Source organism: Euprymna scolopes, chromosome 7 (assembly GCF_053919585.1).
Source record: "Euprymna scolopes isolate OS-2025 chromosome 7, ASM5391958v1, whole genome shotgun sequence".
Taxonomy (NCBI): domain Eukaryota; kingdom Metazoa; phylum Mollusca; class Cephalopoda; order Sepiida; family Sepiolidae; genus Euprymna; species Euprymna scolopes.
The window spans coordinates 124451546-124478401 of record NC_136488.1 but is presented as its reverse complement, the minus strand read 5'-3'; the positions used below and the strand labels follow the sequence as shown (position 1 = coordinate 124478401).

The 26856-nt window shown below is 44.5% G+C and overlaps 1 protein-coding gene across 1 annotated transcript in view; it reads left to right on the top strand.

Annotated features, from left to right (window-relative positions):
- Positions 1–26856, top strand: part of LOC145279928 (85/88 kDa calcium-independent phospholipase A2-like) — a 421383-nt gene that overhangs the window by 299446 nt on the left and 95081 nt on the right. The window lies entirely within an intron of this gene.

Below are 26856 nucleotides of genomic sequence, written 5' to 3'. Positions count from 1 at the left end.
TCTTCAGAGAATGCCGAGTTATGCTTAAGAGGGTACCTAGGTCCAGCAACCTTTCGCAGGCTTCAGGAAAGCAACTATATAAGGAATTAATCAGGAAAGGCCACCAACGACCCGTATATCAAGTGTCTGGGGTTGTTAGAGTAGGAGATCCGCTCCTGGTGGAGCTGGGCGCCAGGCAAGGGAATAATGAACTAATGAGCAACTCCAAATTCTCTTGCTTCAAAGTCACTTTCTTTATGAACAAGTGCTAATGTTATAGATGATGGTGCCAGAAACCAAACACGTAAATGACTTATTAATTCCTGGCCGAACTTCTTACAATCAAAAGTATTTTAGATGTCCATTGATTGTGTTTATATTAGTTTCGGTTCAAAATCAAAAGTTTGTTGTTGTTGTTGTTGTTGTTTAGTTGTGAAAAGTAAAGGTTTATGTTTCTATTTTCTTGATGGTGATAAAAACAAAACGGAAGTTGTTAACATGCATGCTTGTGACATGTCGGTCACGTGACTGTTCCTGCCATCGAGCATAGCCAATTGTTTACCCTTTTTTTTTTTTTTGTTAAGGGGAAGGGATGATTTAAAACACTGTCGCGGCTAGGCCGCTAACAACAACAACAACAACAACGACAGCACAACAAACGACCAGCCTTTAACAGCCTCCGCCGAAATCAGCAGTAGCAGTAATGTCGGCGGCCGTCACGTGACTCCAGCGCCCCGTTGTAGGAAAGAAATTTAAAAAAGACATCTTTTCTACAACATAACAAAAACAACTAACTTTAATTTCCTGGAGAAACTTCGTGAAATACACACAACGAACTCCTCCAGCATCGACTGTTTGTTAAGAACATATCCGAGAATTAATATTAACTGTTGTTTAGAAATAGAAACAGCTGCCTGCCCGTCCCCGGTGACTGGCAGCCTCCTGAACATTTCGGCGATATTTCCACCGTTCGCCAGCTTGGTTCCCATGCAAAGCTCCGCACTTGCTCACGGTTCCCCTACCGTTCGACGCTCGCGCAACTACTGTGACTCCAGTCCTTACACTGTAGCAGTCCAGTCCACCACCACTACCGTGGCTCCGGTCTCCACACCGTAGAAGTCCACCACCACTACCGTGGCTCCGGTCTCCACGCCGTAGAAGTCCACCACCACTACCGTGGCTCCGGTCTCCACGCCGTAGAAGTCCACCACCACTACCGTGGCTCCGGTCTCCACGCCGTAGAAGTCCACCACCACTACCGTGGCTCCGGTCTCCACGCCGTAGAAGTCCACCACCACTACCGTGGCTCCGGTCTCCACGCCGTAGAAGTCCACCACCACTACCGTGGCTCCGGTCTCCACGCCGTAGAAGTCCACCACCACTACCGTGGCTACGGTCTCCACGCCGTAGAAGTCCACCTCATCACCACGACTCTGTCCGTACCTGATGAACACTGAACCCTCAGTGTTGCCAATTCGCCGTCCGTACCTCTCATACACTGACACCTTACTCAGTGACCGTCCGATCTGAGCGCCTGTCCGTACCTGATGAACACTGAACCCTCAGTGTTGCCAATTCGCCGTCCGTACCTCTCATACACTGACACCTTACTCAGTGACCGTCCGATCTGAGCGCCTGTCCGTACCTGATGAACCCTGAACCCTCAGTGTTGCCAATTCGCCGTCCGTACCTCTCATACACTGACACCTTACTCAGTGACCGTCCGATCTGAGCGCCTGTCCGTACCTGATGAACCCTGAACCCTCAGTGTTGCCAATTCGCCGTCCGTACCTCTCATACACTGACACCTTACTCAGTGACTGTCCGATCCGAGCGCCCGTCCGTACCTGATGAACACTGATCCCTCAGTGTTGCCAAGTGTCCGTCCATTCCTCTCTTAAACCCGAGGCTAACGCACCAGTACTATCCCAGTCGGACCCAGGTCGACCAATCACCCGCACCAGTTATCACGCCGACTTCTCCGACGTCATCTCAGCGTTCCAGCCTACGGCGAACCAACAAGCATCCCCCTGTCAGAGTACACCAGCAACGGATCCCGGACCAACGTCGCCCAGTGAGAAAATTCGCATTTTTGCCACCCTTTCGTTTGCTTAAATAAAAGGCGAATCGTCGTTTTTAACTAAACCTCCCGAGTTTTGTCATTCTTCTTTGCCTAGCATGCTGTTCACCTTTTGCCTGTGTTTATTTTGTTAGTTGTTGGGTCGATTGTCTCCGGACGGCCGGCCCCCGCAACAAGTGGTGACCCCGACGTTATACTTAACATAGGCAAAAACAGCTGGCAGAGAAGAGGGCTAAAAATACAGACGGACCCGACGCGACTTTCGATACGGGCAAACAACTGACACAGAAGATGGCGGAAGGCACCGAAGAACACGAAATTAACGCATCAACTCCCTTCATTCAACTACCGCCATATAACCCCGTGAACACCAGGAGTTGGTTTATTCAACTGGAGGCGATTTTTGCATCCAGGAGAGTCACACGCCAGGACACCAAATATGCCGCAGTGGTACAGGCCCTACCTGCAGCCGTTGTGGAAGAAGTGGAGGACATCCTGCTGAATACACCCGAACACCTTCCGTACACCCACCTCAAAGACGCCATCCTTAAGCGCACAGGCCGCTCGGATGAAGATCTTATCAGAGACCTGTTCTCTCACGTGTCTCTCGGCGACAGAACCCCATCCCAGCTCTTGCGCCTTATGAAGAGTCGCCTCGGAAACAACACCATGGCCGAGCCTATTCTCCGAGGCCTATGGATGGATCGGTTGCCCTGGAACATCACTCAGGTTTTGGCCCTGGTTCCTATAGAAACTCCCCTGGAAGTGCTGGCCGATTCAGCAGACAAGGTCTATTCTCGGGGCCATGAAAGAGTCCACCAAGTGGACGACACCCACGAAAGAGTCCACCAAGTGGAAAGGACTCACCAAAGAGACCACCAAGGCGATAACAGCCCTCAAAGCCTTGCACGACGCTTCGAAGAGGAGATGGCCCAGATGAGAGCCGAACTCCAAGAGCTGAAACTCACCTTACTCCAGAGGCAACGAAACCCAGACACCCACACTCGCGGTCGAAGCCCAGCCTCACGCACGCGTTATAGAAGCCGTACCCGCAGTTCGAGCCAGAGACGGAGCTATAACCCCAACGAATGCTGGTACCATCAACATTTCGGTGACCAAGCTCGCAAGTGTCAACCTCCCTGTACACGCCAAAGGACACAGGGAAACGAATAAACCAGCAGGCAGTGGCGACAACCCCTGCTGGTACACACATGCATAGTCGTTTTTTTTATGTGTGGGACCAGAACAATGGCCTAAGATTTTTAGTCGACACCGGTGCAGCCATCAGCGTCATACCACCCACCAACAAGTCAAACCTAAGACCCGCCCCATTTCAACTTCGGGCAGCAAACGGTTCCATTATAGAAACCTACGGGAACCGAGAACTAACTCTGAATATTAAGCTTAGGCGTGACTTCAAGTGGTCATTCACGGTGGCAAATGTCAAAACCCCCTTGCTCGGTGCTGATTTCCTGGCACACTACAACTTGACCGTCCACATGAAGACAAGGACCCTATCCGACAACACCACATCGCTCAAGGTTATAGGGACCCCATCAAGTTGCAACACAACCGGGATTAGCGTAACAACTCAACACGACCCACGCTACGCGGAAATCCTGCGCCGGTACCAGGACATCACTCAACCTATCAAGCCTACCGACACAGGAGAACATCAAACCCAGCACCACATAAAGACCACTGGACAACCCGCATTCGCACGGCCACGACGACTCCCCCCACACAAGCTGGCATATGCCAAAAAGGTTTTTGAAGAGATGTTGGCGGACAACACCATCCGTCCCTCAGACAGTCCATACGCATCGCCACTACATTTGGTACCCAAGCCTGATGGGGAGTTCAGAGTCTGCGTGGACTACCGAAAACTAAACGCATCCACAGTGCCCGACCGGTATCCAGTTCCACACATCCACGATTTCGCATCAGGCCTACAGGGGGCTCGTATCTTTTCGAAGATCGACCTGACCAAGGCATACTACCAGGTACCAGTTGCTCCAGAAGACATACAGAAGACAGCCGTTACAACCCCTTTCGGGCTGTTTGAATTCTTAAAAATGCCCTTTGGACTACGTAATGCAGCCCAGACTTTTCAAAGACTCATGGACGAGGTTCTGCGTGGCCTACCATACGTCTACGCCTACATAGACGACATCTTGGTGGCCAGCAGAGATGTGGAGACCCATGCAAAACACCTGGAAGAAGTGTTTCGCCGTCTGAAACACTATGGACTCCGAATCAACTCAGACAAGTGCGAATTCGGAGCACAGCATATAAACTTCCTAGGACACCACACCGATGCTCATGGGATCACTCCACTTCCGGCGAAAATAGAAGCGATACGGGATTTTCCCATGCCAACATCCATAAAACAATTACGACGTTTCTTGGGCATGGTAAACTTTTACCGACGTTTCATCCCCAAATGCTCAGATCTCCTCACACCCCTGACAAACGTCCTCCAGAGAAAAAACAAATCCATCACTCTGGAAGGGGAACAAGTAAAAGCCTTTCACGCAGCAAAAGCCGCTTTAGCAAACTTCACAAAGTTGGCACACCTGAACGAGGACACCCGGACGCACATCTATCTCACTACAGACGCCTCAGATACTGGAGTAGGAGCTGTCGTGGAACAGGAGAGTGAAGACCAACGCAAACCTATAGCCTTCTTCTCCGCTAAACTTTCACCAGCTCAGTCGAGATATAGCACTTTCTCCAAAGAGCTGCTAGCAATCTACCTCGCTATCAAGCACTTTCGCCACCTACTCGAGGGCCGCAGTTTTACTGTTTTAACAGACCATAAACCTCTGACAACCTCTCTGTCCAACAACTCGGACAAATATTCTGCCCGTGAGATCAGGCACCTGGACTACATCTCCCAGTTTACCTCCGACATTCAATATGTCAAAGGCGAAAACAACACTGTTGCTGATGCCTTGTCCAGGTCCAACATCAACGCCTTGGAAGACAGCCCGCTCAGCCAGGACCGGATAGCAGAGGCACAGGACTCCGATACAACCCTCCCAGATGTGTTGGCAAACACATCCCTGCAGTTAAAGGAATTCCCGGCTCCCTTCAGTAGCAGAACCATTTACTGTGACACCAAACTGAGCCATCCCAGACCTTACATACCTCCAGCACTCCGAAGGCAGATCTTCAACCATCTCCACGGGATGTCACACCCCAGCAAACGGGCCACAGGAAAACTTATCACCGACCGTTTTGTTTGGCCAAATATGAACTCGGACATCCGGAACTGGGTGTCAACGTGTCTTGAGTGCCAAAAATGCAAGGTACACAGACACACAAGATCCCCACCAGGCACATTCAGCAATCCCGATGCTCGTTTCAGTCACATTCATATCGACATAGTCGGGCCCCTTCCAATGTGCCAGAATTACCAGCACCTCCTCACTGTTGTGGACCGTTTCTCCAGGTGGCTAGTGGCAGTTCCCATCAGAGACACCTCGGCTAACACGGTAGCAAAGGCCGTCCTGCAGGAGTGGATTGCAGTATTTGGTGTGCCCGGCATCATCACCACAGACCGCGGTGCACAGTTTCAGTCCCTACTCTTCCAGGAGTTTACCCAACTACTTGGCGTCAAGCACATCAAGACCACAGCCTATCACCCTTGCGCCAACGGCCTCGTGGAAAGATTTCATCGGACCCTGAAAGCTTCTATGACCACAAGACACCCCACCAACAACTGGGTGGACGAGCTACCTCTTATCCTCTTGTCAATTCGAAACTCACTGAAAGAGGACCTAGGTAGTTCCCCAGCAGAAGTAGTCTTCGGCACGACACTCTCTCTACCTGGCCAATACTTCGAGGATACCACGCCCAAACCTACTTCGGCAAGTCCCTTCACTCAAGAGCTACGCCATAAAATGTCCCAACTCCAGTACTCACCACCCAGGCAACCATCATCACCAACCGTCCACATCCCTCACCAGCTGCAGGATTGCGAATATGTCTTCGTACGAAACGACGCAGTAAAGAGACCACTAACACCAACGTACCAAGGTCCATTTAAAGTCCTGCAGCGTACTGAAAAACATTTGACCATCAACCGAGGAAATCGGAACGACACCATTTCGATCGACAGAGTTAAACCAGCTTTCCTGGAAAAGACATCGCAAGGGGCAGAACCTGTCTTAACTCACCCAGACGCCGAATCAGCCCCAACAACAACACAATCACAGCCAGCTCGCCAAGAGACAGACCAAACGCCAGAAGCGTCCAGCCCTCCCACCAAACACACCAGGCGTGGAAGAAAGGTTACCTTTCCAAGTAGATATAAGACGTACATCTACCATTAGCGGATTATACCCAAGTATCCAGAGAGAGGGCATGACCATTAAAAAAAAAAACAAAAAAAAACATCATATTTGTAATTGAGTATGATCAATTATCCAGGGAGAGGGCCTTGTCGCGGCTAGGCCGCTAACAACAACAACAACAACAACAACAGCACAACAAACGACCAGCCTTTAACAGCCTCCGCCGAAATCAGCAGTAGCAGTAATTTCGGCGGCCGTCACGTGACTCCAGCGCCCCGTTGTAGGAAAGAAATTTAAAAAAGACATCTTTTCTACAACATAACAAAAACAACTAACTTTAATTTCCTGGAGAAACTTCGTGAAATACACACAACGAACTCCTCCAGCATCGACTGTTTGTTAAGAACATATCCGAGAATTAATATTAACTGTTGTTTAGAAATAGAAACAGCTGCCTGCCCGTCCCCGGTGACTGGCAGCCTCCTGAACATTTCGGCGATATTTCCACCGTTCGCCAGCTTGGTTCCCATGCAGCTGGGGAGCTGTCTCTTTTAAGTAGGTCCTGGTAAGAATGTAGGCGGATGTGTTATGATAGAATCTAAATAAAATACTTGCTTTCTAACGCAAGTTTAGCTAGCGAATTTAGCAAAGTCCCGTTTTCTTCCCCACTTCCCCCTTACTGGCCTTGTGCCTAAGTTGTATCGGACCCCAAATGAGGGCCTGGCAGTAGATAATGCCAGGTCCGGGGCCGATACGACTAAATAACAGCTTGGTTCCCATACAAAGCTCCTTTAACTGTTCACGTTTTCTATTCTTTTTTCAGATTGTTCAGTGTCTGGAACCGACTTAAGCAGCCGGCAGGACTAGAGGTTACCCACGTACCCTTTTGTGGTGAAGGCCCTCTAGCTTCCAAATCGGCGGGTCGGGGAAGGGCACTGGGCCAACAAATCAAGAGGCAGGCCTCTGCCTCTAACACCATGGGGGACGCCCCTGGTGTTGTGCCGAGAAGGGGGGGGTGTCACACCCGGTGACACCCCAGTGCCGAGAAGGGGGGGTGCCACATCCGGTGACACCCCAGTGCCGAGAAGGGGGGGTGTCACACCCGGTGACACCCCAGTGCCGAGAAGGGGGGGTGGCACATCCGGTGACACCCCAGTGCCGAGAAGGGGGGGTGCCACACCCGGTGACACCCCAGTGCCGAGAAGGGGGAGCGTCACATTCGGTGACGTTCCAGTGCCGTTGACGGGTAACGTCACAATGCCGTCGAGTGACGTTACAGTGCTGCTGTCGGGGGAGGCCACGCCCAGTGGAATCCCAGTGCCGTCGTTGTCGAGAGATACCACACCCGGTGGAGTCTCAGTGCCGTCGTCGTTGTCAGGGGATGCCACACCCAGTGAAATCCCACTATCACCTGCAGCGTTCATGGTAGAAATAGAGTCTCTAGCCGCGGGGTATTCACCATCACCTCCAGTATACCTAGTAGAGGGAAAAGACAAGACGGGAACCTCTAAGCCCGGGGGCACTGAGCCAAGGGAAGACAGCGACCCAGATTTCCTCAACCCTTGGGTAGTTGTCGGGGGAAAACCACGGACACGGGAAGAGAAAACAGCAGGCAAGACAGGCTGGGCCATACCACAAAGGCCCATCAGAAAACTGCACCCTTCCGCAGAAGGAGCGAACAGAGCGGTCAGGTCGGCGAACAACAGCCCGAGAAAGAGGGAACCAGCATTGAGGAGATGGAACTCCCTAGAGTTTGAGAAAACTACCGCACGGCAACCTATGACGCACGAGAAGAAGCAGAATCCGGGAAAAAGCCCAGAAGCAAGACCGGAGAAGACGGGTCACGAGGGACCACAGCAGCGGAGCCCAGGAAAAAGTCTGGAAGCAGGAAGCAGCTGGGGACCAAATCAAAGAAGTCCAGAGAAGACCTGGGGCCCGAAGGAGCAAAGAAGCCCGGAAGCATACCGAAGACTCTTCCAGGAAAAGTACCGGTACCTCACGGACGGAAATGAAATCAAGCCAGTCCCCGGGAAGCTCGAAAGCCTCAGAAGAAGAATTGTGTCCCTAGTGACTTTCGACGACAAACAGAAGGGGCTCACCGGATTGAGCAAAGAGAAGTTGATAAGCCTGTTGGTGGAAACAAACATCCCAGCAACTTATATAGTGCGTAGAAGTTACGCAATGTGGGATGTCCTGCTACCCACAGAAGAAGACGCCATCAGAACATCGAAAAGCGACACAATATGGAAAGGGATCCGGTGTAAGCCAGAATACCTGGAGAAACGACGAACAACGGTGACCATTCTGGGAGTCCCATGGTGTTTTGAAGAGGAGCAGGTCGGAGCCATCTTATCACAATATGGGGACGTGGAGGCAGTGACTGCAGCGCGTGGCCCCAAAAATATAATGACTGGAGATTATAAGCTCAAGATGAGGGTCAACAGAGCTGGCTTCGACGCAATCCCCGCCCAACTGACATGGGAGAAATGGACAATGTCCATAATCGTCGAAGGCAGAAGGCCACACTGTTGGAGCTGCAGGATGCCGGGCCACATGGCGAAGTTCTGCCCGAAGAGGGATCCAGTGCCCCCGCCGACAGCGGTGCCCCCGGTGAAAGTGACAGAGAAAGCAGTCACACCAACAGCGGAGACACCAAACAGCTGGAGTACTGTAGCCAAGAGGGGAAAGCATAAGACAGTGGCCCCGGAAAAGCCAAAAGACCAGAAGCAAAAGGAAGAAAAGTCGGGAGTGAAACGAAAGTTGGCCCCCGAATCAGAAGAGGAAGAAGAAGAAAAGACAGAAAATAGAAGCCTGGCAGCCACAAACAAGAAGGTTAAGGAAGACCAGGAAGACGACGACGAAGAAGACCAAGAAAACCCTGCCCAACCGTCAGACCCCATGGATGAGCAGAATACCCCTCCCCCTACCACTACTACTCCTACTACCAACGAGGAGACCTCTGAAGCCCAAACTTCCGAGGACATAGAAGCCGGGTCCTCAGAGGACATGGAAGCAGAAGAGAACAAAGAGACGATCAGCACCACCACCACCCCGGTAGCCCCGATCCGGACTGAACGAACACGGAAGCGGCCTTTTTTACCCGGGGAGAGGATATGCGAGGTGGATGTGAGCCAGGGACCGGTGGACCTTAGCGCAGGCCAGAAGAAACACGTGAAAAAGCTGGAAAAGCTCACCGAAGTGGACGGGAAGGAAGTGGAGAGGCCAACCAACTTCAGTGAAGCACCGATGCTCATCACGTTCCTGAGAAAGGAAAAGGGGGCCAGAGTAAAAGCACTATGGAGGATGGTTGCCGAAGCGAAACTGGCTTTTCCGGGGCTGAAGATTGTGGACGAAGAACACCCGTCCTTAATGCAAATAGCAGTCAAATGCGAAGGGAGGGTCCCCATTTATGTTCACCCATCCCTTTATAGAGCCCTGAAAATAACCTTTCCCTTAGACGTGGGGGGACTGGTCCGAGGAGGTCAGTTCACAACAGAGTTGCTAACTGGCAGCATCGGTCAGTCTTTCGGCGTTCTAACACCCGAGGACTTTAGACCCGTTTTTGAGGGATACTTCTAGTTAGGGAAATTATGGCAAACTTGAACCTAGCTAGTTTAAATGCGAGGGGCATGAGATCTCGAAGCAAGGCTGCTCGCGTGCTGAGGGATCTCATAGCCCTGGAGGTAGATATAGCTACAATTCAGGAGACCCACTTTGTTGGGCCCGGGGATTGCAGTGTGCTGGTGAACGACTTTGACGTTTATTCAGCATACGGCAATTCCTTTAGCCGTGGGGTTTCTGTGTTAGTGAGTCGCACCCTAGGTGCGGCGGTTACTGTAGTTCACGCGTGCGCTCATGGAAGGCTGGTCGTGGTCGATGTTGCCGTTAAAAGCAGTAAGTTCCGGATTTTGGCAGTTTACGCGCCCAATATCGCTGGGGAGAGGGTTTCCTTTTTTCGGCAGGTGGAGGTGTTCCTTTCGGCGGGTCCGGAGCGAGTAGTTTTAATGGGGGACTGGAATGCCATCCTGGACCCCAAGATAGATAAGGTCGGGGGGAATAGAGGGTCGGATCGGTGTGAAAGCAGCCTGTCTGACCTGATGGCCTCGTGCGATCTTGTCGACAGGTTCCGTCTGGATCACCCCGGGAGGGAGATGTGGACGTGGCAAAGTAGCGTGGCCGCCTGTCCAAGTACCTACTTGGACAGGATGTTAATTAGAAGAGGCGACATAGATTTCTTATCGTGTCCCACGTTCCACTGGTTAGGTCATTCGGACCATAAATTAGTAATGGCCCGTTTGAGATTAGGTAATAGGCCTAGGTTGGCTGGCTACTGGAAGTTGAACGCCTCCTTGTTGGAGATGAACGACTTTCGGGAACAGCTGACAATACTAATTCAGCGGGAGTTAGTGGGGGCGGTTACCGGGAGTAGCTGGTGGGTTAGACTTAAGGCTACCATTAGGCTCTTTTGTGTCCAATACAGCCAACGCCTCGCGTTAACTAGGGCACGGACCAAAAGGCAGCTAGAAGATAGATTGACCCGGGCGGTGGCTGGTGGGGATCCCCTAGAGATAAACATAGTTAAGGGGGACCTTCAGCGCTTGGCTAGCGAGCGTTACGAAGGGCAAGTAGTTAGGGCTAGGTTAAAAAGAGTCTCTAACGAAGCCGTGAACGTTGACGCTGTTGAGCGTAAGGCTGCCTTAAGACGTGGTTCGGACGGGTACATTCGGAAGGTGAAAAACCTGGAAGGACATACCCTCGTATCGACTCGAGAGATTTGCAATGGGTTTCGTCAACATTTGAAGGAACGCTTTACCCAACTACCCAGACTCCGCGGCCAGGAGTTTGGCAGCTATTTAGCCGGCTCGCCCCGCCTTACTGCGGACCGAGCAGCTAGCTGTGATGGGGTGGTTACAGAGCGTGAAGTCATTACTGCGTTGAAGCAGGTTGGCCAGAACAGATCTCCAGGGCTCGATGGTCTGCCCTACGAATTGTATTTGAGGCTGTCGCCCATGTTTGTTCCTCTTCTGACGGGTGTGTTTAACCACTGGTTTTCCCAGGGATCCATCCCTGGGCAGGTAACCAAAGGAGTGGTCACACTACTGAAGAAGAAAGAGCGGCATGGTGGGGAGGACTTAGATGATTACAGGCCCATCACTCTGCTAAACACAGAGTTGAAGATTTTGGCCCGCGTTCTTGCAAACCGACTGCAGGTTGTCATCGGTGATTTGGTCGAACCGGATCAGACTTGTTCTGTGAAGGGGAGAACGATTAAAGACAACTTGCACTTGGTGCGCACGATCATAGAGGGGTTAGAAGACGACACAGGAGCCGCGCTGATCAATTTAGATCAGTCCAAAGCTTTCGATAGGGTCGACCATGGTTTCTTGGAGTCTGTTTTGGAGACCGCCGGTTTTGGTCCGGACTTCCGCAAGTGGATTTCCGTTTTGTATCGTGACCCCACGGTAGCGGTACAAGTAAATGGTAGGTTGTCGGAGTCCTTTGGGGTCTCTCGGTCGGTGCGCCAGGGGTGTCCGCTGTCGCCTCTGCTTTATGTCCTGGCGTTGGAGCCCTTCCTTCGCAAGTTAAGGGACGAGACGACGAGACCAGTCCTGCGCGGGATAGCTCTACCTGGCGGCAAGTTTGCCAGGGTTTCCGCGTACGCCGATGACGTCACCGTTTATGTAGGGCGAAGGATCGATATTAAAGCGGTGATAGAGGCGGTCGATGAGTATGAAAGTGTTACAGGGGCCATAGTCAACCGCAGCAAGTCCGTTGGCCTGCGGTTGGGCACTTGGACCGGGGTAAACTCGCTTCCAGGTGAGTTCGGCTGGACAGATGGCCCGGTAAAGATTCTTGGAATCTGGTTCGGGCCTGGGCTCCAGCTGGACAAAAATTGGTCGGAGGTACAGACAAAGGTCGAATCGTCAGTGGGGACTTGGATTCGCAGGGGTTTGTCCCTGAAGGGTCGTGCGGAGGCGTGCCAAACTTACGTCTTTCCGTTGATCCTTTACCACTTGTCAGTACTTCCTCTGCCTGCGGACCGCTGTAAGGCTTTGGAGCGACTCCTTTTCAGACTCCTCTGGAAAGGGGGAAAGCCGTATGTCCGTAGACGGGTCTGTACACAGAAACTCAGCGATGGAGGCTTGGGAATGCCTGACTTGTTAAGTCATAAGCACGCCGAAAGATTGGCGTTCCTAAGTCGGACACTGCTTGAGGAATTGCACTGGGTACCAGTTGTGGAGCACGCTTTCCCACAGCTCATACCCTCCCCTGCCGCCGAAGGTCGCAGAAGACCGGCGGGGGAACGGCGGTTCCTCTCCGAATGCCGAGCCGCCCTTAGGGCATTGCCGGGGTCCAGTGACCTTGCACGGCCTAGGAGGAGACTGTATCGGGATTTAGTAGTGGGGACCGCAAAAGATCCGCTGGTTGAGCGGCTGCACATGTCGAGGGAGGAGGTCCTCTCTCAGTGGAATTGGGCGCCAGCCAGTAGCTTTCTAAATAATTCAGAGTTTTCAATCACATGGAGGCTAGTCCGGAATGCGCTGCCACTTTTCGGCGTACTTGCCGGAGACTGCAGAGAGGATGAATACATTCCTTTCTGCCCCCGCTGCGAGGAAGACGAAGATGAAACAAGGGAGCATGCCTTTTTTCTTTGCAGCGGAGTTCGGAGGCTCTGGGAGTACGTCGGAAGGGTAACGGCTCGCATCGACCCCGAGCGGTTGGTGCCACTTGATTTGGCGTACGTCGTCGACAACATGGATCCGCCGTTTACTGGGGAGAGACGATTGGTGTTTCTAGCGATCCTAGCAGTAGCTAGATTAGTAACGTGGATTTCACGTCTTGAGATTGTCTATGAGGAGCAATCTGTTTCGGATCGGGATCTGGTTGGTCGCTTTAAACATCAACTTAAAGTAAAGATCAGATGCGATTGGAAAAGATTGCACCGCATAGACTTTGATAGGAGATGGGTGCACAACACTAGTTTGTGCATCCGACGAGGCGCTAGGTTTAAGTTTGTTTTCCCACCCTAGTGGTATCTGTCAGGCGGTGCTAAGGTTCTACGGAACCCAGCCCCAAACAAAGTAACAGAGTAGGGATAGTTAGGTCCTAACCACCACGAGTGGAAAATTCTTTATTAGATACTAGACTAGGGCAAGTATGAAAGTTGATCCTGTCCCTGAATTTATTTTTATCGGCAATAGGAGAGCTTCCAAAAGATGCCCAGTCCACCCTTTGTTTTGTCCCCGGTCTGTTGCCCCTATACGTACATTTATCTTGGAAGACGTCGTCCAGTCCTTATGTTACCCATCCCTATCTAATTTATTTTCAAATATCGTCCCTAGGTCCCCCACTCCCCACTAGGGAACGACCTGCTTGCTTTCGACCTTCGGGACCGAAAGACAGTAGGCGCTCCATATTTAGAAATAGGTTGGGGGGATCCATTACTAACCCGACCCCATAGGCATTTTGTTAATTTGTTTTCTTTTCTTTTCTTTTTGGGTGTATTTTAGTTTGCCCCCCTCCCCATCATCTCATCCCTCATTTTTAGGAAAAAATTTTTATTTCCAAAATCATATTTTCTTTTTGTTTGTACATATGATTTTGTTTTGTTGAATAAAAACATTTATTTCTTTCAGTTAAAAACGCCAAAGCCATACGCTGGGGAGATTTTAAGTAGATAAACTCCATGGTAAGAATGATAATATAAAAAATAGTGTCTTAGCATAGGAATTTTAATAAAGTCTTCAAAGACCTAGCATAGTTTAGAATGACCCTCGACCCCCCTTTCCCCCTACTGGCTTCATGCCTAAGTGTCTCTGGACCCCAAATGAGGGCCTGGCAGTAGATAATGCCAGGTCCGGGGCAGAACACTAAATAAACAGCTTGGTTCCCATGCAAAGCTCCGCACTTGCTCACGGTTCCCCTACCGTTCGACGCTCGCGCAACTACTGTGACTCCAGTCCTTACACTGTAGCAGTCCAGTCCACCACCACTACCGTGGCTCCGGTCTCCACACCGTAGAAGTCCACCACCACTACCGTGGCTCCGGTCTCCACACCGTAGAAGTCCACCACCACTACCGTGGCTCCGGTCTCCACGCCGTAGAAGTCCACCACCACTACCGTGGCTCCGGTCTCCACGCCGTAGAAGTCCACCACCACTACCGTGGCTCCGGTCTCCACGCCGTAGAAGTCCACCACCACTACCGTGGCTCCGGTCTCCACGCCGTAGAAGTCCACCACCACTACCGTGGCTCCGGTCTCCACGCCGTAGAAGTCCACCACCACTACCGTGGCTACGGTCTCCACGCCGTAGAAGTCCACCACCACTACCGTGGCTACGGTCTCCACGCCGTAGAAGTCCACCTCATCACCACGACTCTGTCCGTACCTGATGAACACTGAACCCTCAGTGTTGCCAATTCGCCGTCCGTACCTCTCATACACTGACACCTTACTCAGTGACCGTCCGATCTGAGCGCCTGTCCGTACCTGATGAACACTGAACCCTCAGTGTTGCCAATTCGCCGTCCGTACCTCTCATACACTGACACCTTACTCAATGACCGTCCGATCTGAGCGCCTGTCCGTACCTGATGAACCCTGAACCCTCAGTGTTGCCAATTCGCCGTCCGTACCTCTCATACACTGACACCTTACTCAGTGACCGTCCGATCTGAGCGCCTGTCCGTACCTGATGAACCCTGAACCCTCAGTGTTGCCAATTCGCCGTCCGTACCTCTCATACACTGACACCTTACTCAGTGACTGTCCGATCCGAGCGCCCGTCCGTACCTGATGAACACTGATCCCTCAGTGTTGCCAAGTGTCCGTCCATTCCTCTCTTAAACCCGAGGCTAACGCACCAGTACTATCCCAGTCGGACCCAGGTCGACCAATCACCCGCACCAGTTATCACGCCGACTTCTCCGACGTCATCTCAGCGTTCCAGCCTACGGAGAACCAACAAGCATCCCCTGTCAGAGTACACCAGCAACGGATCCCGGACCAACGTCGCCCAGTGAGAAAATTCGCATTTTTGCCACCCTTTCGTTTGCTTAAATAAAAGGCGAATCGTCGTTTTTAACTAAACCTCCCGAGTTTTGTCATTCTTCTTTGCCTAGCATGCTGTTCACCTTTTGCCTGTGTTTATTTTGTTAGTTGTTGGGTCGATTGTCTCCGGACGGCCGGCCCCCGCAACACACACACCGTGACAGATGAAACAAAATATATGCATATAAAAATTGCCTATATTTTGTTTCATCTCTATTTCTCTATCCACTATGACATTACGAAGGAAAAAGATCTTGTATATATAAGTTCTTATGAGTTTGTATTACTATACACATAGATTCGAAAAAGTTATTAAAAAAAAAACAAATATATAACAAATAAATGTTATCAAAGACAAGATAAATTATTCTTCTACCTATCTACAAAAGTTTTTAATGGTTTTACTCACTTTAAAACGTGTAATATGATCGAAAGTCATACAGTGTTTATCGGTATATTTGAAAAGGACAAATGGCGGCGAACCCTTAGTTGAATACGTTAAGTTTGGGAAAATGAGTTCAAACTAAAAAAACTATACAAAATATTGTTAGAAACCCATCAAATATATGTCAGCATATGTCACATTAACATATATTAAGTGAGTTTATAACAGTATTTTGTATATGTTTTATTTAGTTTGAACTAATTTTCCCAAACTTAACGTATTCAACTAAGGGTTCGCCGCCATTTGTCTCTTTCATATATATCTGTATGATTTTCGAACCGATTACATGTTTTAAAATGAGTAAAACCACTAAAAACTTTTCCAGATAAATAAAAGAGTAACTTATCTTGCCTTTGGTAACATTTATTTGTTATATATTTGTTTTTGACAACTTTTTCGAATCTATGTGTATATTAGTAAAACAAACCTGTTCTTACATTTTTTAATTGTTTTTGATCTTGAACGTTAATTAATTTTCAAAGACCATTAAATTTTTAGGGACCGTTAAAAGTAAATTCAATCCCATCTCAAGATATTAAAAAAAAAATAATAAATAAAAAATATTTTTATGCGAACGAAAAACTTATTTCTTTCTCCGATACTATTCAATTTACATAATTTTTTCTCGATACTATTCAGTTTACATATTTTTTCTATCTTTTTTGAGGAGATTTTACATCGAAAAGTATCTATTTATACTTTAATGAGGTTTCCATAGTCAATATTTGGTTTATTAAAGTTTTATAATACAAAATGTAAGGGATGTTAATTTTCTGACTGGCGTAGAGACTAGTATTTTAACGAATTAATAAAACTAACATCATAAACCAAGGGAGACAATTCTAATTGAAAAAATACGAGTTACCTCCCTTGATGAAATTTTAACACCATTTGAACCGATTTTTACAAAATACTTCCTGTATATTTTATTATTATCTTTTTCGAATTAGCTAATCGTATTTAAACATAGCTTGAGATTATTTCAATAATTCGGAGTACTGTTCTCATCTTGAATGTTTTTTTGATAACGTTTCGGTTGATGTACTAGGTATATCAGAATTTTTGTAGGAAATTTCGACACCCCTAACACGAAACTGCGAATAAAATATTTAAAAAAAAACTCATAATTTCTCCTTTAAAAGTGGGGTGTTTATTTTCTTTATGGATTATACTTCCAAAATAAACTATTAAATCTGTATAAAAAGTTATAGAAATATTATTTTTTTTATTTAAAAAAAAAAAACAGTTATGAAATTAATTGAATTTTACGAGTTCAGTATTTTCAATGTTTAAACTTTCAAAATTTTTCTATTGATTCTATTTTTACGATATTTTCAGGGTCAATGTGAAATTTTATGCTCTTTCCAATAAACAGAATATAATGTTTTAAACAAAGTTTTTTTTTAATTCACGCCCCCCTCCATTTTGAAATGTCTATTAGAAAGTAAATAATTAATTTACTCACCAAAGTTTTATATATCACAAATTGAAGATAAAAGATCAATAAATAATATATTCAAATTTAAAACAAAAAAAAGAAGTCTTTTTAGAAATTTACCTGTAAAGTCCGAAGTTTAAAACCTTTTTTTTTAAGACACGTTGTTGTTTTTTTTTTTTGTTTTTTTTTTAATGAAACCTTGGCCCTTGCTCCTTTAATTGAAAATAAAATTAGGGGTTGAATTACATTTTTCGAGTAGTTATAAGCTTGGAAAGACAGGGGATCGAATTATACAATATTTTTCACGAAGTTTCTGACACACCTATCAATTATGTACCCATGACCTTCTGCAGGTATATCTTGTCGAACTCAGAAATCTTTCTGTCGAACTCGGGAATCTGCACGGAATTTCGAAAGGAGCTATTTATTTAATTTATATTATTTGGATTATTCGGACTTGTCCTATGTTATTAGTATAACTAGCATAACTACAACATCGAGCATAGCAAAAAAAAAAAAAAAAAAAAATCCACAAAAACTTGGCTAGAGGCCTAGATAAAATAGACTTCTTGATCTCTTTTCAATAGAGAAATAAAAGAAAGTCAGCAGTTTTTTCGAATCTTCCTGGACTGCTTTTACATTGTTACCGTGCACTTAGATAGAAGACTGCTTCGAGAAGTTGGATAGTGCATGTTAAATTTTATCATTGAGGCTTTGCAAGCCGAGAACAAGTACTGATCTGCAAATGAAATGAAAATGTCAGGCAATTTCGGGCTGTTCATTGTGACCTCAGTTGATTAGACACTCACCGGCGATGATGAATCGCGTTCAGAATTCAGAATTTATAAACTTAAATCATATTCTCACAGGTTAGCCGATGATGCAAATCAAACAACTTCATCCTCCCTTCCCCTCAGTTTCTTTTCAGATGGTACATTGCTCAATGCGGATATCAAATTAGTGTTCCTTTTTTTTTTTTTATGGAAGTTGCCCCAGACAAGACATGGACCTACTTGATGTAAGCAGCTAACAGGAATGAAAGATGATTATCACAAAGACAGGATGCCGATTGGCCTTAGTTTTGAAAAGACCAATGCTATAGGTCGGAGGAAAACAGTCAGCAGGAAGAGAGTTCCACAAGTCTGCAGTTGTTGGAAAGAAGCTACTGGAATAAGAAGCTGTATTACAATGAGATAGCAAAACAGCGAATTGATGGAGACCAACGATTCAAAGAAGCTGGAACAAAGGAAGCAGGGAATGTGACACTATGCTTGACTCAAGTCGTTGAATGCTGGTGGTCGGGTAGGAAATGACAAACGGTGGGTGATAAATGAAATAACATTTTTTTTTAAACGAGTAAGTTTTTGTTTATGTTTACTTTTAAGCACTTCAACCCAAAATGGCTTTAGTTTTTCTTTTTAACAAAAATAAATTCATTCATGATCTAATTTGCGCACGCACCCACAATATGTTAAAACATTTTCCAGTATATATTTTTAAAATCATCAATAGATTTATGTTGTATCTGTGTGCCAGAAACAAAAACTATTCTATTAATTGTCTGATTATACTTCCACCTTTTTAATGTTCAGTTCGGTTTATTAGACTAGTTCAAACAAATGTTCTATTTTACAATGTTTAGTTCGGGATGGGGTTAGTGATATATATATATATATATATATATATATATATATATATATATATATATATATTACTCTGCAGTATGCATTATTTTTTTTTAACTAGTCTAAACCTAATACTTAACCCAGACTGTATTACTTTTAACCAGATTTTAAATGAGTTTTTTTTTTTTAATCTAAATTAATATAAAATAATCCGACTTCTCAAATTGATAAAAGATCCTTATCGTATTTTAATTATAAGGTAAAGCTGGCCTTAACCCTAGAAACCAGAAAATTCTAACGCTATAGGTATATGAAGCCAAAAAGAGCGGGGGGGGGAATAAAAAGTAATAAACAAGAATGCAAAATCATGCAAAGATGACAAACGGACTTTTTTTATGATAGAGGGTAGAGGAACTTTATTTAAGTAGTATACTTAATATGTACAATAAATAAGACCATCTTGCCACGAGTGAACTAATGAAAACGAGTGATAGAATAGCTTAGGCAAAATAAATTTCTGAATTTAACACAAACGGAATTTATTTATTCTATGTTAGAAGAACTTTATTTAAGTAATATACTTAATATCTACGATTACTATGTGCTCGTTTGTATTTTAAAAAAAAAGTGGCCTCCTTTCTATCTATATCAAACCACTGAATATAGTTTATATTTACTTTCAACTATATTTGTAAATGAAATGTACAATGATCTTAGTTACGTCACTAGGACTATTTCTGAATAGATACAATGCTTTGCGCCTGACCTTAATGACTGCCTGCAACTACGAATTCCGACTCGCTAATTGTTTCTCTCATAACTGTAAAAACACCACCGATGGCTTGCTACGTATATCCATTTTATACTTTACCTCCAAGACGACTGCCTTTGTCTAACTTCCATGTAAAATTAAAAAAAAAATTTTTTCTCTCAAACTACACTTTACTTGAAACTCTAAATCCTAATGCAACTCTACTCTATCTTGTAAGTTAATATTTCCCTCTCTTGAAAACTAACAATTTGCTCTACTCCCTAAGCTGCCACTAAAACTTAATTAAACATACGGAATACGCCATAACTCATAATTTACCTCCAGTTATACCCATGCTGTATTGCACTTACATTTTAACACTCCTGTCATCTAAAACAGAGTCTGGACACAAAATTTTTAGTATAATTCTTAATACCTAGTCATACTATAACATTATCCTATTCTTAAGCTAACATATAAATATTTAAAAAAAAAAAATCTAAAGGAAAAAATCTTAAACCACATTAACTCGTTTCTAACAAGCCTGCTTGTAAATATAGTTGCTTCCACTGCATAAACTTTACTCACTCCGTCTTCCAGTAACAACGAAATAGCAATGCCCCTAAATCACTTTGAGGAGTGTAACTATTCAGTAGGTATATAACCTTTACAAACAAGTAACATTAACTACCCACGCGGAGTCGCAGAAATACCTGGATTAGGACCCAGGCATGGAGCAAACCCTCTCAGTCTTCTTAGATCATCCATCTAGGAGAAGGAAAACTCTGAAACTGAACCTAAGGGGAGGGAGGCCTCTCCAGTTTTGGATGACAACCTTCCTAGAGCTGGTGACTCAAACAAATTACCGGTTTGCAAACCTTAACTGCTTAAGAAGTAGATAGGTTCTATCGCCCGACTTCCATACTCCTTTTTTGCCTATTAGCCAGGTGCAGAGGTATTATCACAAGGATTCGACAGAAACACTCAGTGGTAGATCTTGTTTTCTGACTAGGGCAATGAACGCCGTTTTCCCCACTCCCAACACATCCCACCCCTCTAAACTGGGCACTTGGGAGTGCTTGAGTGCCACATATACCAGTGCAATTAGATTGGGTTGACCTTTGTCTGATGGGTTGCCAGTTCCTGACTGCTGTTTCCAACTGGTAGTACAAGAGCCCTAGCTCTTTGGTAGTGCTTAGAACGGCTGCTCTATCAATAGTTGTATAATATTGGGATGTTTGTAGTGCCATGCCGCACATGGAAAGGGACCCTGCACTCATCCCCGGTGGGCTTTCCTGAGGCCACAATCCTAGTTGATGAAAGGTCAGCTGATGGTCTACTTGTGTTGCATGTCTGGTATTCTGCACAACCACTTGTTCAGCACCCCCTACCTAAACTGAAACTCCTTAAAAAAAATGACAGTACAATCAAAAATTACGTTTAAACCAGGCTTAGGTTCAAAGAAAATCAAATTGTCTCCTCCCTTGAAGCTTGCATTTATGAACATCCGTGGGCTTAGAACTAATTTAGATGATGTTGAAACATTTCTCCTAACAAACACCCCGGATATCTTAGCACTAAGTGAGACTAACCTACACTCCTCCATCCCCTCTAACCACTTTAACATGCCTGGATATCTCCCACTCTACCATAAGGATTCTGACAGACATATGAACAGACTTGGAGTCTATATTCGTAATACCCTCCCCTTGACTAGAGAGACAAACCTAGAATCGGACGATCAAGCCTTTATGCAACATAACATTAGCTATTTTTATTTTCTATACCGCTCTCCCTCGACCCAGGACTGCACCATAATAAACAAAGTCTCTGGCAGCATAGATACACCACTCTCCCTCGACACTAGTGCACAAGTACATGTATTTGGAGACTTCAATGTTCACCACAAAAACTGGGTTGGATTCTCTACTCACACAGATGCAGCTGGTAGCACAACACATAGCTTCTCTATATCTCACTCCCTATCACAGATGGTTACGTTTCCAACCTGTTTCCCAGACCAACAAGAACAACACGCATCACTTCTAGATTTGTTTCTGACCACAGTTCCCGATGATTGTATAACGAATGCCCTCTGTCCACTTGAGAACTGGTCCTGGATATGACCTTAAACTATATCCAGTGCTGAGACCCCAGCTTGCAGGCTTTGGGGAGTGTGGAGCCACCCTTTAATTGCCATTTCTCCCAGGTCCACTCTGACCCGGAGTGGTAGTACCTGTTAGGGTCCTAACTATGGGTTAAATAGAAACCGACTTGAAAACAACAAATATATTCTATTAAAATTTTTTTCAAAATCTTTGGATTCGGCATTAAATAACCTGAAAAGGGTTGATATGCTATAAAACAAAAACAACCAACCAACCAACCACTTGGGAACGCTGATCATGCAGTGATAATGGTCGAAATCCCCCTAAACTCTAGAGCCAAAACTGAAGAACCATTGCTCAAAACAATGAGATACTATAAAAAGGCTGACTGGGAAGCCATCAGGGATCTCATCAGAGATGCTCCATGGGGAAATATCTTTTCTCTTCCTGCTGAACAGTGTGCAAATGAGACCACTGAATGGTTCAAAATGGCAATTGAAGCACATGTTCCCACACAGAAATTTTATAGCAGTGGTTTACTTCTACTTGTGCAACTGCCATTGCGCAAAGGCAGCATGCATACTGCAGATTTAACCGACATAAGTCCAGTTCAAACAGACAGAAGTATATAGAAGCTAGAAGTAACTGTAAGAAAGAAATAGCGACAGCTAAGAGAGAGTTTACTGAAACAACCCAAAAATGCATCGAAGCACAAAAATTAGGAATCTGTGATATCTGAAAAATCTACAATAGTGTAGTCAATAATGGAAAATCAACAATTCCCCCACTAAGCAACAATCATGAGGTTGTTTGCTCAGCAACCGAGAAGGCTAACATGCTCGCCAGTCAGTTTGCCTCCAACTCCACACTGGACCCTGCTAACCACCCCCTCCCTGACTTTCCTTTGTGGACAGACGCCACACTAGGTTGATATGAAAATCACCCCTTCTCAGGTGCATGCTATCATAAAAAACCTTTGTAATGTTATGACCCTTTAGGCTGTGATCATAGCGTAGTATCTGTTAACTGTGGCAAGGGTCAAAACATTATTATTATTGTTATTGTATTCTTATTAATTGATTTGAGCGACGGATGATCACTGGATTAGTTATTATGATTAGAAGAATAAGCAATTAAATTGGGGAAGAAATGATTGACGTGTGAATCGCAAAAGGAATGTGAAAATAGAAAATATATATAAACATTATTTTGGGGTTTTGAATAAACAAATGACTAGCTGTGGACATTAGGTTGGTCTGAGACACGTAATTAGGTGACGTAAGAGAACACGTGATGTAGTTAGTTTTGGAGAGATTCAGAGAGTTGAGGATTGACCATGAGAGCAGACAGACGTCTAGACAGGGGTGGACAGACAGCTAGGAGCGGGCTGTGAGAACAGAAAATGTAGATTAACTGCAGATCCTGTGAAAACCATTTGAGACAACTGTAATAAATTTATATTATAAAAATATAAAGAGTTGTTTTAATGGTTTCACAAATAAGAACAGATGTCTCAATTGGATGATGCTGATCACTGCATGGTTCGTCACGGAGCAGCGGGAAGATACAGAAGAACTCTTCAAGAAAACAAAAGGTATGAGGCATATATTATTCTTCTTACATATGAACTGTAAAAATATCCCGTGTGATAAGTCTGATACAACATTATTCAGTTTACACGTCAATATCATGTCCTCTTGGCTAAACAACATACATACGATTTATACGCTTATTATCTGTCTGTTAAAAGAACAATATCTTACATCCACTAGATAACACATGACACGTTTTAATATATCATCTCCTCCAATATAAACCAATATACAACACCTTGACACTTCAAAAGCATGTGGGCTTGATCTCATCCCAGCTGTGCTATTAAAAAATTGCTCAGCCAAAGTAGCTCCAGTTCTCTCCAAACTTTACAACAAATGCCTTAATGAATTTTGCTTTCCGAACTACTGGAAAACTGCTTCTGAGGTTTTTAAGAATTTTGGCGAAAGAACTGACCCGTTAAATTATCGGCCAATTAGCCTCCTCCCACTTTTCGCCAAAATATTTGAATCCATAATTAATCAAGCTCTAGTCCATCACCTTACAAATGCTAAACTTCTGACTGACCAACAATATGGATTTAGGCAAGCCCGTTCTACAGCAGATATCCTAACTGTAATCTCTGAACGCATATACGATTCATTGGACAAAGTAGGGGAGGGTAGAGCGGTAGCTCTAGATATATATAAGATCTTCTCAGGAAAATCAGATCATACGGTATCACTGGAAGAATACTTAACATAATTAAATCCTTCTTAGATAAGAGAAAAATTCCGATTGTCCTCGACGGTCGTACATCTAAACAATATGATATACAAGTATTTTAATAGTGAATGCTCTGACGAACTGCAAGCAGTTGTGCCCCCACGACGTAAATACCTCCGACAAACCCGACAAGCAGCTAAATCTCACCCCTACACAGTAGAGATCCCTAGGTGTAAGAAAGCCTTCAATAGTTTCTTCCCTAGAACTGCTAGACTTTGGAACTCTCTTCCGGGATTCTGCTTTCCCAACTGTACTGACATGCAGAAGTTCAAGTGCAATGTGAATAGACATCTACTAATCATCTCCCTTCTTAATCCCCCTGCAACTTATGTCCCTTTAGAATTTAATCGTGTTGTGTAGTGTCAAATTATGATGGTGCCATTAAATATGCCTGTTTTTTAGGGGTGGGAAGCTCAAATTTTGGAGATGAGTTTATTGCAGTTTCAGTTCTTTTGGACTTGTGTGATATTTTTTCTACATTTTTGTTCTATATATATTACTACTTACTTGCAGTTGGTTGGCGTTTACTGATTCACACTCGATAAATTTTCTTTAATGATTTAATGTTTTAGCTGCTTTCATTCATACTGTACATTGTTTGGTGGCGATCCTCACTTTTCTTTATCATTTTGTTTCTTCAGTTTTTTAACCGTTCATTTCAGTTCTCTGGCAAGTTCCATATACTACTACTACTACTACTACTACTACTACTACTACTACTACAACTAATTATAGGCATTATCAGTGATTATTTATCAACAATAATCAGTCGGATTCTATATGATTAAATGCTTTAAAAGAAAATTGGTACAAACCTGTGTTTAAGCAGCCTGTAGTGAAAAGAAAAGAAAAGGAAACGGCTGCTCCTTCTCTTTATATGTTTGTGATCTTGTTGCAAATGAAATGTTTCCGGTTTTGAATAAAAAAAAAGCTGATTTTTCAGAGCTTGGTGTAGTTTGGATTTGGATGTTGGATTAGCGAGGTTTGATAGCAGAGTTATGAGTTTTGGAAGAGGGAGGTTTAAAGCAATATGACAAATTTCAAATAGTGAGTTTTGACATTAATGCGTCGAATTTTAACCCGGATAGTGTATAATTGGCTGAAGGTTCAGCTTGTGTATATTAGTGTCTCTAGTTCCATCTTGGTTTTGCAAAAAGTTTCAGGTCGACCATATACTTTAAGTGGTTCATTCTTTCATCTGTATTAGTGGATGTGGCAATTTCTTAGTATATTGTTAAGGGACAGCATGTTAGAGATGAGTAATAGCGAATCACCTTGGCAGATGTCTCATTGTATTTTAATCTCAGTTATGTATTGTCCATCAGTTGTCAGTTCAAGTCTCCACGTTCTTATTGTTTTTTTTAATCATACTAGCAGTTCAGCCCGGCTTTGCTCGGTCCTATGTACTGTTCATAACTTTATGTGCATATGTATATATATAATATATATATATATATATTAAAAAGTTTGACTCATGTCCAGATAACCTACATATAAAATTTCAAGTGTTTAGACCCAAAATTGGTGGAAGATATTGATAGAGTCTGCAAAAGTCAACTCTTTAAACTTTCACCTCGTGGCAGCCAAATTTTCGCCCCAAAACTGATTAAAAAGCTTGCTGCATGTCTGAATACCCTTTATATAAAATTTCAAATGTTTAGACACAAAATTGGCTGAATAGTTTGCTAGAGACCGCAAAGGTCAAATCCTTTAAACTTTGACCCCTTGGAAGCTAAATTTTCGGCCAAAAATCAAATGAAAGGCTTGCCCTACGTCTGAATACACTTTATGTAAAACTTTAAATGTTTAGACCAATAATTTGGTAGAGATCGCAGAGGTCAATTTTTTAAAAACTTTTACCCCAATTTTGACCCCTTAACATTTATTGTTTTGGTTTCATTATTCAAATCAAATTAAAAGTTTAATCCACGTCCAAGTAACCTACATCTAAAATTTCAAGTGTTTAGATCCAAAACTGGTGGAGGAGTTTGGTAGTGTTTTCAAATGTCAAATAATTTAACTTTGACCCCTTGACAGCCAAATTTCTGGCCAAAAACCGATTAAAAAGATTTTTCCAAATCTCAATAACCCTTATGTCAAATCACAAGTCTGTAGACTGAAAACTGACAGAGTTGTTTAGTAGGGACATGTACACACATACACACACACACAGAGTCAGACAAATTTCACTTTTTATAGATATATAGATTGATAATCTTGCTTGGTATTTTTTACATCCTCAAGTATTCTATTATCCATGCTTGCGGGATCCTGTCATGCACATTCCATGCCATGGCTATGTTTTATTTTCTACTTTTTACCTCCTTCAGAATCTTTTGGTCTATATCTAGTAGATCATGTGTTCGTCTTTTTCGTTTTTTGCATCCTTTCTGTTTCTTGGGAAGAAGTCCACGATTATTAAGGGAGTGGTAAACTTGTTCTGTCGATTGTACTGTTAGGACTTTCCACATAGTAGGTAAGCATGTTATGGGCCTATAGTTTCTGGCAACTGTTCCTTTTTCTGTGTCTTTTTGTATCAGTTTGGTTCTACCTTTGCTCATCGATTCTGGCACGTCTGCTTAGTAGATACATCTTTTCGGGGTTTGAATTAATCTTTCATGTAGTTTTTTTTTTTTTTTTTTTTTTTTTTTTGAACCAGTATGCACGTATTCTATCGAGTTTGTGATTATGATATAAAAATCTTTTTCATGAACAACTTTGGGTGTTTTCAGATGCGATATTTAAAATAATCCGAAGATA